This window comes from Hakea prostrata, chromosome 6 (assembly GCF_041222555.1).
Source record: "Hakea prostrata isolate BN-2017 chromosome 6, UWA_Hpros_2, whole genome shotgun sequence".
Classification (NCBI taxonomy): domain Eukaryota; kingdom Viridiplantae; phylum Streptophyta; class Magnoliopsida; order Proteales; family Proteaceae; genus Hakea; species Hakea prostrata.
This window is the reverse complement of record NC_142605.1, coordinates 5,176,010-5,186,723: the sequence shown is the minus strand read 5'-3', so window position 1 is coordinate 5,186,723 and position 10,714 is coordinate 5,176,010.

Sequence of the window (10,714 nt, the reverse complement as noted above, 5' to 3'; positions counted from 1 at the left end):
TCCCAAAAGGAATACCCCAACTATCATAATCATATACCAACTACCACCATCTCATAACAATCACAAACCACAAAGTAAACATGAAATTAAAGTAACAGCAGTAGTATGACAGCATTATATATGAAACTACAGCAGTATATATTGGTACAGATTAAGAATAACAATTTGCTAAATCAACATGCTGAAGTATACATAATAGATAAGATAGACTGTCCTTACTTTGCATATACTGAAACGTCCGTAAAATGGAATCCAGTAATTATTAGTAGACTTTTCTTACAAACAGTAGTCACCTAAACACAGGGTTATTAGAATATATAAGTTACATAAACCAAATTGAATCAAAACCGAAATCTATTTGGTCACTGTTTACCAGCCGGTCGCTTGTGCCGGTCGCTTAGGTTAAGCGACCGCCACTAGTGACCGCCCCAAAAACAGTGAGCTTCAATCCGAAACTCAGGCTTCTGATTACTCGATTTCAATCCGTTTTTCGAGTAATCTCATCCTAAGTCTCGAATTAAACACTCCCTAAGCCAAAAGGGTAAGAGAAAACAATCCCCTATCATCAGTGGATTATCCCTAACCCTCTCCTTTATTGAATTTTCCATCTCACAGAAGCAGGGTTCTGTTTATGGTTATTCCATCTCACGCAGATAAAAAAAAGGGTAAAGAATAACCAAGGGGTAATCACAGTGACGAGGAAAAAGGATAAAATTAAACTAACGGAGATAAGAGAGTAGAGAACGAAGGGTTAGTTCAATACCTCACACCAGAAAGTCAGAGAAGAAGAGAACTGATCCTCCAAACCACTGTCAGTATTCCAGAGACTCTTTCGGATCTTCCCCGCAGCCGTCTTAACTCCCAAATAAGAAATAACGAATAAAGTAATCGTAAATGAGACGGAGTTTACCTTTTATAGAAGTCTGGGGGCAAAATAGGGCAAAATCCCCGAAAACAGACCGGGCGGTCGCTTGGGCCGGTCGCTTAGGTTAAGCGACCGCCACTAGTAACCGCCCCCATGTAATTTGCCATACAAGGGTGCTTTTACTAGGGGGTTGATACCCAAGGTCAACCTAGCCCTAAATAAGAGATGGGGGAGATCTTACCTTCATTCCGGACATCTCTGAACGACACTTGACTTCCAGAATTACCCACACCAGCCAAGGCAGGCTTTTCAGACATAGGATCCAGATCCATGGGTCCTGGGTATGGATCATGGGCTTCAATCCGGATACTCCACAAGTTCACCCGACTAGACCTTCGGGTTCTCGGACCTGGAATACGGATCTCGGGTTAGAAATGACGGGGGAAAAAAAAAAGGTGGGGGGAAAAAAAAACCCCTTTCCCCCCCCAAAAAAAAAAAAAAAATATAAAAGGAAAGAATAATTAAAAATTCAGAAGAGATACTAACCTTGAATTGTCAAATTAGAGATGAGAGGCTTCAGATCTGCAGAGGAGTCTTCGAAATCACCGAAAAGAGTTTTGGAAAGGTCTTCCCACGTTCACAAAGTGTTTAGGAGGTAGCCGTAACTAAGAAACACGAAGTAGGGTTTAAATAGAAGTGAAAAACTCTAAAATTGGATTTTCTCGGATTTAACACACCATTGGTCGATTGATTGTTCTACTAGCCCCAATCGACCAACCAGTTGACCAATGCACAGTTCAGCAACTTCGGACAGGAATTCAGATGGCTATACATGGTCAAATTGAGTGGGGTTTTCTCCTACAAATCAAATCAAGAAGTCTAGTTTCCAAAAATACCTTCGGATTGAGCATGAGAGTTCATTAGGTACTTCAAATAATTCACCCCTCTTCGATGCGCAGTTTCTCACTAAACACTGACAATGCTTCCAAGTATGGAGCACCATCAACAATATCCATGGGTTTCGGGTCACACACCATGTCTTCTATAGAGAGGGCCCACAAAGACTTCTTCCTTCACTTCGGGACCTTGGATTTACCCTGAGGAAAGGTTTGACATGACTTCCTAAGGCTTTCAAAGGGTAGCAACACTGTTATCAAGGTCCATCTTCAAGGTCAAACATTAAACTAACCTTTCCTCACCCAAAACAGATAGGGTGTCTTGGGTAGGTTTGGGCTGGATTTCACACATCCTATCCAAACAACTAGACAATCCTATGTATGTCATCCAATAATCCGGGAAAGTGTCGATAGGCATCTTCGGAGAACATCCCATACTATTCCCTCCGATTCTCAAGGACAAAAGCTTCAATATGACACTCCTCAATCCCAAGTTATGCCTAAGCAATCACATACTCAAGTCCATCATCGCATACATTTGATACATCATCATGATAGAAGTTAAATCATAACATCGAAATGATCCATCATATATACAAGTAGCAAGAATAATAAATCATTATGACAAGAGTATATGAAATCACAATACTATTGTTCTAAAACATGTATAGTAGTCCTATGACATTCAAAAGCAATTAAGAGGCTATGTTCACTAAGTTATGAGCATCAAGACATAAGAATATAGCCTACGTATTTATGGCAATAACCATCCTTACCTTAAGTCACGATGATGATAATCCAACATTCTCAAAAAAAATGATCCAAAGATGGTATTAAGACCCTAGACAAACATAAATGAAAGGTTAGAAAAGAAATCGGGAAAATCGGAGGTCGAACGGGTCAAAAAGGAGCAAGGTTGCTGTCAATAGCATGTTTGGTCGATGCCCTTTGGTGGATGGAATCGACCAAAGAGGATCGACCAAAAGTGGTTTCGGGACAGCAAGTTGGATTTTGGTGATTTGGTCCGAAATTGGTCTTCCGGGGGTCGGATCAATCCGAAACTTGGAGGGATGATTAATAACAATGTAAGAACACTACCTAGCAAGTATTATCATAATCCAATGGTCTGAATGAAAACCCCCAAATTGAGGTCCTATGTTCTAAAGACAAGAATCCTAGCATTCATGAGAAATCGATGTAATTGAAAGGGAAGCTAAATAATTAGTTGAGGAATGGGTTAGGAACAAGATTACAATCATTTGGAAGCCAGAGATTTGATTATCATACTCCACGTTTCAGTCTAATATAAGAAATCAAGTTGCTAAGCAAGGAATCATGGTAATGCATATGTAAGGATCAAGATGCAAGTGAGGCATAGCAAGAATGGAGGAAAATCAATGTAAATGGGAAGAGACCTTCATGGCAATGTTGCGGCACCTTGGCCATGGTCTCATCAGAAAAGAGAAGAAGGGAAGTGAGTAGAATAGAGAGCAAGAGAGAGAATCATACCTTAGAAGATGATAATGGAGTCAAGAGACAATGATTGCAATGATTGGGGGCAAGAATCCTTCACAAACACCAAGGTCCACTCTCGTTCTCAGTGGTCTAAATGAGTGTAATAGGGTTCAAAACACGAGGCTAGCATATATAGATGAAAGAATATTCCAACAGCATCTTTTACTCGAATTTGGGAAACTTTGGTCGATGCTCTTTGGTTGATGGCATCGACCAAAGAGGATCGACCAAAACAGGTTTCAGCAGAAAATCCAGAAATAGTTCAGCAACTTCAGACAGGGATTCAGAGGGCCTTACGGGGTCAAATTGAGTGGGATTTTCTCCTAAAAGTCAATCAAGAAGTCTAGTTTCAGGAAATATCTTCGGATTGTGCACGGGAGTTCATTAGGTACTTCAAATAGTTCCCCCTTGTTTGGTACCCTTTTGAACCACCAAATTTGGTTCTTTATTCTTAAAACTCTGATTTTGAAGGCCACTGTCTCTATTGGTCGACTCATTGGTCGACTCATTGGTCGACTGAGACAGTAGACCAATCCAATCGACCAATGAGTACAGCAACTCCAGATTTGGTCTGTTTTGGATGTTTTGATATCTTTCCTTCTAAGTTTCTTTCCTAATATGATATATATACTTGTTTAGGACCTTCTTGCCAAGTTTGGGAAGATTTTCCTTGATCCTTGGAGATTCTCTTCAAGTTATATAAGGTAAGGATGGTTACTTCTATAATAGCATAGATTGTGTGATTTTAGTTTCTATATTAGAATCTTTTGGATTTGTTACATGAAGACTTAGAGGCAGAGAGAAAACAGTTTGAAATTGAAAAGAGAAGAATACAAAGTGAAAACCAGATAGTTTTAAATTAGATGTATATATCTTTGATCAAACTTTGTAAATTGACTTCTGCTGAAATACCTCTGATGAAAAAGTATTTGAAAGGAACTTTAATACCTGATCAGATACCTTGAGATGTTGATTTAATACCTGATCTGACCTTTGAACTTCAATTAATAGTCCTCAGTGTAACCTGATCCTTGAGTTATTTTACTGATTAATCTTGTCGTAGTCGATCCGAATGCTGCCTTAGAAAGATGGCTACTAGAGCCTGACTTCGGAAAGTCGGGATCATTCCTCGGAAGGAACAATCTGGGATCATCCTCACAAAAGGAATGATCCGTGATCAGCTTCGGAAAGCATGACCAGGCCTCGGAAGGCTGGCTACTTGAGCTTGACTTCGGAAAGTCGGGATCATTCCTCGGAAGGAACAATCCGGGATCACCCTCGCGAAAGGAATGATCCGTGATTAGCTTAGCATGACCTGGCTACTTGAGCCTGACTTACGTAAAGTCTGGATCATCCTCGGTACGGAATGATCCGTGATCAGCTTCGGAAAGCATGACCAGGCCTCGGAAGGCTGGCTACTTGAGCCTAACTCACGAAGAGTCGAGATCACCCTCGGTACGGAATGATCCGTGATCAGCTTCGGAAAGCATGACCAGGCCTCGGAAGGCTGGCTACTTGAGCCTAACTCACGAAGAGTCGGGATCACCCTCGGAAAGAATGATCCATATCAAGAGTTCTAAACAACTAAGACCTAATGCAACAGCGATTCAAATGACTAGCAAAGTTCAAGATGAAGTTAACTTCTTATTTCTTGAAAAGACCAAAAGAGGCCAGTCTCAATATCAAAACATAAGATTACAAGAGCTGGATACAATCTTCGGTCAAAAAAGAAAGTCATCATCGATGATCATTAAGGAGTCATACAAGATCGGCACAACTTTGCTAGAACAAACACATGAGTCAATCATTTGTATGGATTCAAGGAAAAGAAGAGGAGAAATGAGGATTACAAAAAATATTTCAGTATGTATAAAATCCTCCGCAATTTCATACTCTTTGTCCAGCTTGTCCAAGAGAAGTATGGTCCTCGACCAAACTTGCATTCAAGGCGAGCTCGTCATAATTGAATCCTTCCAAGGGAGAATAAACAGGAGAATCTTCCAGATAATGCATAATATCTGGATCGGAAGGCGGATGATCAATATTATTTTTGGTCCAGTCAGGAGGAGGAAGACCCAGGTTGGTAAATACTTCAGGATGGCAAACAGCACTATAGGGAGTCGTATCAAAATGAGGATCCTTCCTTAATATTGATTCCCATACTTCGTTCTCACCATCCTGGTACGCCTGCAAGTTATAAGCATTCAGCATATCAATAAAGGGCTTACTGTGTAAATACTTGAAGACGCAGGCTCTGCGTACATCAGTTGGAAGGGATTCGGGCAAAGGAATGACAGCTTGCCTTTGAGGTAACGCTTCAGATCCTTTGGCTCCTGACTTTCCAACTCCTCGCTCTAGTTGCCGGATCTTCTCCCTGGCATCATCCAAGTCTGACCAGAGACGATCGATCGATCATCGAATTCTTCTCTCCTACAAACTCCCAAGCTAATTTCCTAAGGCAAGCAATCTCAACATCTTTAGCTTCAGAGATTTCCCGAAGCCTGGAAACTTCATTGCTCAACCTATTGAGCCTAGAGGCGGCTGCTTCCACTTGGTTGTGGAAGTTACCAGTAAGACTCCTGCAAACAACTTCCGAGTTAAAAAGGAGCAGAAGAATAATATTCAGAATCAAAAGATAATGAAGAAAGACTTACATCACCATTGACTTCATAAAGACCAAGTGATATTTTCAAGACAACTTTTAGAACAAGGTATGGACATTATGAGTTTAGAGTCATGCCTTTTGGTTTAACTAATGCTCCTGTTGTGTTCATGGACCTCATGAACTGAGTATTTCATGATATGCTTGATAAATTTGTAATAGTCTTCATCGATGACATCTTGATTTATTCGAAGAATGAAGAAGAGCATGTAAGGCATTTAAATTTCACTTTGCAAAGACTGCGAGAAAAGAAGGTTTGAGAGGTTTCTGAATATTTACCTTAGAGGAATCATAGCTTTGAGAGGTTTCTGAATATTTACCTTTACTCTGCATCTCATATAGTGCACCTTCTCTCCAAATTGTTGTCCCTGGATTAACATCACTTTCAAAGGTTCTCCTAGTGTCTCACTTAATTGACAAGCAAGTTGAAGAGAGAACAAGTCAACTGAGTCAAAAACCCATCTGTTATCATCTTTCCAAGCTTCAAGAACAATCAAGTTCCCTCCTGCAGACCAAGGTCCTTCAGTAATAACATTCTCCATATCTACTGCATGTTGGAATCTGAACATAAACAGGTGCTCCTCCATGGATGTAACCTCTACATTCATATTTGTATTCCATGCCTTCGGAAGGGCTTCAATCACAGTTTGTTTACGATATTGTCTTCCTGGAACATTTTTTCCTACAAGAGTATTAGCACATTCAATCTTGGCTTGAGTTTCAATGTCTACATCAACATCAACTTGTTCTGCTACTGTTTTAAACGAGTTATTCTCCATGATGATTAAGGAAAAGGAAAAGGATGAGTGAATATGCTAGAAAGGGAAGAAGACGGTTAGGCAGTGATTAGTGAAGATGATAAATGGGGACGATGATGGTATTTTTTTTTTTTTTTTTTTGGTAAGATGGGGAAGAAGATGGTTGAACACAGAAAAATTTAGAGTTTGATGAGGGGTTGAATACAGATCAGGAAACATTCCACAGGGAGGAAAAGAAACACTCCATACGGAGGAAAAAGACCTAAATAATTGTTCAATCATTAGGAGTAAGACCTAGAAGATTAGAAGTCAAACGTATCAAAACAAAAGAAGAAATGAATTACTGTTAGCTTGGGCTGATTGGGTGGGTTGATTGGTCCAATTGACCCAATGAACAGTACGAAGCAAAATTCTAAATTTTGATCCGAAACTCATCTTCCCGAATTCAAAACCCTCCAAAAATTCAAAGGAACTTGTAGAACAGTAATCTAAGATTAACTAGCATAGGTTAGACATCAACATCATTGATCAAAATAGTAGAATTCTAAATTGATCAAAAAGAGGGTTTCAAAGAAAACAGTCCATGGATTCAATGGAGAGGCTAGAGAGAATGGGAATTCACTCTAGAAGAATAATAACAGTAGATCAATGAATGATCATGCCTTCATGAAATTTAATTGCGTAGATCGTAGGAGCATTATGGACATTCACTCGCAACTACAAAGATTGAAGAAGAGGTGTTTGCAAGGATGCAATACCATCTTCATAATCACAATGATGAGAAACCATTAGTAGAAGAGTAGATCAATAGAAGATTAAGAGATTACAATACCTGTATCGGCATCACGTCTCCGACGATCTAGTCAATTATCGGTAAGAAATAGGGTTTAAGAGCCGTATGAGAGCTTGTGAGGAGCTTTAATGGAGGAAAACAGGAAAGAACGAGAGTTTCAGTAGATCTGAGTGTCTAACCCCTTGATCGTCGGATTATAATGATGAATTGGATGGTCATGATCAGAGCTTTATTTAGCTTTTATGAGCATAAACCAATCAAATCGGGTTAAAACTGGAGCGAACCGGCTTGAGCTGAAAAATCAGAGGTAGGATTTTTGATTCACAACACAAACCAAAGCCCATCCTGAGCTGAAAAATCAGCTAGATATTATTATCCCCGTATCCAACTTACATAAAAATCTAATTGAGTGAGAAACCCTAATACTTACTCCATTTTTTAGTCCGATGTTACAGAACTCAAAATATATTGATATGCAACTTTATTCATTTTAACCTTTCCAATTGTTACTAATTTTTAGATACTTATGATATTGAAAATTTGAAAACACATTAATCACTTTGACCAGGTTTTACAACATCAAACCATCAGATTTTCTATTCTACTTTTTTTTTTTTCAACATGCTTTGAAGCCAATAGTTTATAAGAAAGGTTTACTATTTATCTGCTTAAGTCAATATATGAAGCATTGTGAATGCGAATATACCACTGACCATCAATCCTCTCACCTATGACATGACTTTGAGCATCTTTTACCTCGATCTCAAGTGGGAATTCATAGTCTGCCCATACGAACTCCCAGCTCCCCATGACGAGATCATAACCAGAAATCCCACCAACACCAGGATGAAGCACACACACATTATCCCCTTTTGCCCACAGGGCTCTCGCATGGCAGCCATATCTCCTTTCCTGATTTCTGCTGCTCGAGCATAGTTTTCTTCTTTAATGGGCATCTGCAAGTCTAATGTTTGCACATCCAAGACAATGCTTAAAGCCCCCTCTGAATTTTCACCTTTGATATGGAAACATCTCCAAGAAGGTGATATGGTACTATACCTAGTAAATGTCGAGGTATTTGAGTCATACCCAACTTAGGTTGAGGTACTAAAGTTATACCCAACTTATTGTTGAGATATTTTAGTCATTTAGTCATACTCAACTTATGTTCTAATATGACACCATCAGATTAGTTACGATCTAACGGTGTAGTAGGCTTTTGTAGGATAGTCCAATTACCAATAAAACTCAATATTTATTCTATAAATACTAGCTGGAAGCAACGGTCTGGGTTTTGGTTAGGTTTTTTTTGTTTAAATCTATATTATCTATATTGCATTTCTTTTATTTAATTATTTTGTTAGTGTGTGAGAGAAAATATGAGTTAAGTTTGGTAATGAGGCACTATGAGTTGGTCATGGGTCTTAAAGGTCTTGATCATGGTGATGAGTTGGGCTTACTTGAATGATGGAATTTACTCAAATTTTAACTGTTGACCTTCATTTCTCATTTCAATTTCATGGCCATTCATGGCCATTACCATGAGTGGGGTTAAGGTCTATTCATTCCAAAGGAGTGAATATGAGAGTTACTTCTCCAAGTAGTGGGGAGGTTAGGTCAATGTGGTTTATTCTAATTAGTGGAGGAGGGACAAGCCATTGATTCTTCATTAGTGTAGAATTGATTCTCCAGTTCATTGCCTTAAAAATCCTAAGGGGTGTAATTGAGACACTCATCACTCCCACTTTGTATTACTAAGTTAATTTCTTTCTTTTAATTTGTCTAAGTGTTGTGTTCTAGCTTTTGGCTCCTTGAAGGAACTAGAAGAACTACCCCATCTTCTAGTTAGAAGTTGTTTTATCTTGGAGGTGGTGGTGCGAAGAACCCTTGGTAGTAGGGTGCATCAATTAGTAAGGTGTGACTCAACCTCATTGATCGGTGGTTCACTCGGTTGCAACTTCAAACTCTCCGGATTGGCTAAAGATCTTCATCTCTCAATTGTATTGCAACCTTTACTTAAACCCTAAAAGTAAAAACATAGGTAGATAACTCAGAACCACTTCCGCAAAATGAATTTAACAGCTGATAACTCATAATAGATTCAAAATAAAAATATTGTACAATTCATATCTTAAATACTTTATCCCTCCCCTGATCTAATGGTCTTCAAGAAACTACAAAATCGTGAAATCAACAACTGACTAATAAAAATGTATAAGTTCTGTCTAGAACTAGAGACCAACATTTAACAAAAGAAATAACAATACTGTTCAAGCAATCACTATCTATTGTCATCACAAAACTTTGTAAAGATTTAGAATCACAACCAAGTTCTTGTCTTGACAAATCATCAATATATACACCAAAATGCATTTTACACATAAAAAGTGAAAAGCTTAAGACAGGAATGACGCCGACATAGCTGAACTCTTTGATGTTTTGGATTTAAAGAGAAAAATAATATGGCATTATCATCTAAACAGAGCACTAGCGGTTTCACCCCTCATTGGCCTCTCGTTTTGTTGCATATGTCCACACCATTTAAATAACTTCTTCCTTCTTCCTCACCTTAACTTGTCTGCTTACATATCCCATCAGGGAAGGAAATCATTAATGGTTATTGTTCATCGCCCGGTTAGATTAAAACATGAATTCATTCTAAGGTACTAAAGGTACAATGTACTAAAATAATTTAATGTTCATGCAATCCACGTATAAATTCCCATATGGAAAAGATGCGACAGATGAGTGAATGATCGAAGTAGAAAAAGATAAGAGGAAGATGGATTGAAGTCAATTTGGTGCCTTGTTGGTGGTCTTTTGAATAAATAAAATAATAAATTAATTCCCATACCTAGATCTGCATATTAGAGAGGAGAGGAGACAGAAAATATTATTCCATTGTAATGGATAAAGTTTGAAGTTTGTTTCCTGTAGGGGGGGAGGGACAAGGTTGGTATTGGTGTGGTGGAATTGTGTTTCTGTGTTGCATAGTTGCGCATGAGAGAGGAGAGATAAAATATGAGTTTTTGTATGTGAAAACTTTGAAAGGCCATAACTTTGCGCTCGGTTGTCGGATTTGGACGAATTTTTTTTTGATTTGGGGTAGCTCGTCGCAGGGAAGGCGTTCCAAGCTGCCAAAGGCGGCTTGCATGTCCCAATTTGCCAAAAAACCTCTTTTTCTACTTCAAATCTTACTATTTCATTTTTTAAGAAAGGAATTTC